This window comes from Cydia splendana, chromosome 24, assembly GCF_910591565.1.
Source record: "Cydia splendana chromosome 24, ilCydSple1.2, whole genome shotgun sequence".
Lineage (NCBI taxonomy): Eukaryota > Metazoa > Arthropoda > Insecta > Lepidoptera > Tortricidae > Cydia > Cydia splendana.
In genome coordinates, this window is record NC_085983.1 from 4,840,908 (window position 1) to 4,845,218 (window position 4,311).

Sequence of the window (4,311 nt, forward strand, 5' to 3'; positions counted from 1 at the left end):
GAACTTAAGTAAATTTGTTCTATTTTAAATGCAATTGGGTAAACGTGTAGTTGAGGGCATTATATTTTAGTCATTAAATTATGAGCAGGCTCGATCAATGGGTTATTGAGCTAGAAGAGCTTAAAAGGCTAAAAAGCTATTTGTGAGGGGTCTTGCTATTATGGTCATCTTTTTGCAAGAAAATATGGTCGAGTTTGGTATCAAATGAAAGTGTTCGGCTTGCACTTTTATAATATCGTTTTTTGATTCGGTTAAGTTGTGTTCTAATGTATGGGGAAGACAAACAAATTATAGCCAGCCTTTTATGAATGTAGTATGATACCTTTGGGCATGGTGCTTTACCCACGCTAGCGTCCCCTTCCCTCCCCCTGCCGCAACCTCCCTTTTTTGCATGAAATATGTCCCGGTTGACGGTTTTTATTAATTTTTGAGAAAAGTATTAGAATTAGGAATAAAGTGTCAAGGTAAGAAATAATCCTTAATAAATTCTAAACAAAAAAGGTTATATGCAACTTTTTGGTAAGACTCACCATATTCATTTATTTATTTAATCGTATGGCTTATACAAAAATAGGCAGTAATATAAATGTCACAGAATAAAAAATACATTACAATTAAAAATTAAATTAAATGTCAATATTCAGTGCGTTCAGCCATATTCATGTATTAAGGCCATAAACCACTATCGCACCGCACCAAGGTCAATGTGCGACGCACCGATAAGTAAGAGCGAGAAAGAGATATCGCTTTCTCGCTCTTACTTATGGGTGCGTCACACAATGATCTTGGTGCGGTGCGATAGTCTGTTACCACTTTTAACTTGTTGAAGTTCAATATAACATAGTACGTGATAGTACCTACTGAAAGAAATCTTAAGCCCCCCCATTCACACTCCTACCTTGTAGTCCGCCTCGTAGTCCGCCTCGTTGGGTAGGATTGTGTATGGGGGTTGCGGACTACGAGCCGTCCTACAAACGGCTAAACGGTAGGACGGCTCGTAGTCCGCAACCCCCATACACAATCCTACCCAACGAGGCGGACTACGAGGCGGACTACAAGGTAGGAGTGTGAATGGGGGGCTTTATACGGAGAATAAACTTGCAAGGTTATTCTCCGTGTAGGATTTCTTTCAGTACTATTACGTACTATGTTATATTGAACTTCAACAAGTTTTTCAACGGTTAAATTTTGTCGAAGTACATCTAGCCATAACATGAATATGGTGCGTCATATCAAAAAAATGAATATAACCTTTTTTGTTGAGAATTTAATAGGGATTATTTCTTTCATTGACACTTTATTCCTATATTGTATACTTTCCCCAAAAAATGAAAAAAACTGTGAACCGGGACATATTTCATGCAAAAAGGGGGGGTTGCGGCAGGGGGAGGGAAGAGGACGCAAGCGTGCGTAAAGCACCATACCCAAAGGTATCAGACTACATTCATAAAAGGCTGGCTATAATTAGTTTTTCAAAAAACACAATTTGACCGCATCATTTACCATTTTGAAATAATTAGCAAGATAAAAAATAAACAAAATATAGGTATTTGACATTTGACAGGAAATATTTCCATAATATTTCGGCTTACCACAGATACAGTATCAGTTAAGGGCTCCACAGATCCACGCGATTTTTGATCCATTGCCGCCTATAGTGCGACATAAAATAAAAATTAAACAACTGTACCGATATTCGAAACCTAAGAATAATATTGAGAATGGCAACATTGTGTTGTCGGTCGTATTGTCCTTTTCTAGCATATACGTCCCTCTCTCTCTCTCACATTCCCACCACAGAGCAGTTGGTTTTGACAGGTGTTTGACAGTTACCGCCAAAACAAATTTCCAAGTCATTGGCTTGCTGTTTTTCCATCTGGAAGGTCGTGAAGCTAAACTGCTGGTGAGTTTTTGAATTTGTACCCCAGTTTAGCTGACTATATTGAAAAACAGTTTCTAACGGCTTTTGCCGTTCGAAATAAATATTTAAATTTAGTTGTCCGTTAAACTATCTAGCAAATAAAAACGATCCGGAATAGTGATGTGCAAGTGTTTTCAAAGGCTGCCTGCGCGCACCGTGGCTATGCCAATGAAAATACTAAAACACATGTTAGAAAACACATCGAGCTGGTAAAGCGTGCACGTGTCACCATTATAATTTAATTTTATACCTACATTGTCTCTTCAGAGTCTTGTTAGTTTAAATATTTGTGTGTGTGTATAATAACGGTTGAAATTATAATACTTAAATGGTGATCTGTGGAGGCATACCCTTCAGTTTTCAAGTGATTTGTGTTTTCGAATACGAAAGGATCGGATAGTTAATACGTGTTACGTAGAACCTACGTATGAAGGTAGAAGCTTATAGACGTGTAGGTTTTATCTGTCCAAGTATCTATCAGCAATTTGTCTTTTTATCCCGTTCCGGGTTAATATAATATTTATTGCAAAATTTATTTTTTGGTAATAAACTTGCTGATAAATAATGTGTACCCGCTTAGGAGTCGACGAAGCTCCGCTTCGCGGAGCTTCTATTTCCGCTCTGAGGGACACAAGGTAACGAACAAACCTACATCGCAAACATTGCATTTATTTTTGTGGAAACTGAGTACTTCGGCAGTACATAAACTTAAATCTGACTAGACATAGAGAGAGATTAGCATGGCTCTGCGCAAGAATGACATGCGAAATCGTGAAGTATTTCACTCTTTATCTACCAACTTATATCTCTCCAACTAGATCTTTGATAAAAAAAAAAAAAAAAGATGGTTAAAATGTAGGTAGGTACCTACTTAAATAAATAACTTAGCAGGTACTTACAGCCTAAAAAGGTTAAGGAAAGAACTCTTGCATGTAGTTGCTATATGTGCTTGTGTTATTTTGGATTTGAATAATTTGATTATTAATTATATACGTAACTACATACAAGAGGGTCAATTCTTAAGCCTACCTACCTACCTACATAAATAATACACTTGTAAACGTTTCAAATAAAATCGGAAGCCTGTGATTTGGAAAGGCATTAACGATACGGGAATCTTTAGATTGATTCATTGACGAAGACGCATGGTTTGGTTCATATTGTCAAATTATATTAGTTAACTGTAGAGTTAAAGTTTAGTTTTGGCAAATCTGCGCGTCACCGTGAATGACACTCTCTAAAAGGGCCTGTTAAAGCCTGCTTAAAGCCTTTCACCTTGTCGAGCAAGGAACCCGCAACTAAGGGAATATTACCCACAGGGTATTTGATTTGAATGTTATTCTTAAACCTACGTCTGTTATGGTTCCACCTGCGTGAGGTGTGCCTAAGAGAATCTTTTATTCGTTCACAAACTAACGTCATGTTATTTGTGATAAAACCAATATATTATGTACCTATCTAAGCCTGCGCAAGGCTGCCATGTTTCCACCTGCGTAAGGTGTGCCAAAGAATCTTTGATTCGTTCACAAACTGACGTCAAGTTATTGATGATGATATTATAACCTATGTAAGCCTGCGCAAGGCATGTCAGACATATAAATGATATGGTTATAACACAAGCGAGCGAGTAGGCCACAATCAGAAAAATATTACAAAGATGAATTTGTAAATATCTCCTCTTAGAGAAAGTAAAAAGGGTTTAAAATAATGTTTTGGGTAAAAATCAGTCGAAATAGGCAAGGCTTCGTTATTAGAGTTTTCATTTCTGTTTACCAATCTATTCTAAGGGTCCCGAACACCCTGTTGGCTAAACCCAAAATTGGGCTAATTAACTGTGGTAAAAGTGAAAACTACTTACTATTTACAATAACATTTCTAAAATCATAAAAGGTAAAAAATAACCTAAGATTCCAGGCCTATTTCGACTCATTTTTATTTTAAAGATGATAAAATCTTTGCAACCTAATATATAAATAAAATTGTGGTCTGGAGACGCTAAGCCTCATAACTTGGGCGGCATAGATAATACTAAGAAATTTAGTCGCTGAATTTCGACTATAAGCCCAGGCAGAATATTGATAATTAGAATAAGGAGTGGTCAATCCTCCAAGGTCCAGATAATCTGTGGACTCTAATTAAATCAGGCTCGGTAAGCTCACGACACACAGAGCTTACGATTCCATTCTGAAATAAGCTATGTTTACAATATATATTACTCATAGTGTGAAACAAACAGCCTGCTCAAGGTGTACAAAAGGTCCGTTTAATGGCCCTATGAATATCTAAAAACCTTTGAAGTCTAGGCCTGCTAAGGCAGACTAGAAATAAATACATATGATCCCAATGTAAGAGCAGCTTACAGTTGCATAAATTATATTTGCCTCGAGAGC

The 4,311-nt window shown here is 37.0% G+C and overlaps 1 non-coding gene across 1 annotated transcript; it reads left to right on the forward strand.

Annotated features, from left to right (window-relative positions):
- Positions 1 to 2,608: 2,608 nt before the first annotated feature.
- LOC134802561 (U6 spliceosomal RNA) lies at positions 2,609 to 2,712 on the forward strand. The gene has a single exon (XR_010145870.1). It is a non-coding gene; the product is annotated as a U6 spliceosomal RNA (small nuclear RNA).
- Positions 2,713 to 4,311: the final 1,599 nt, after the last annotated feature.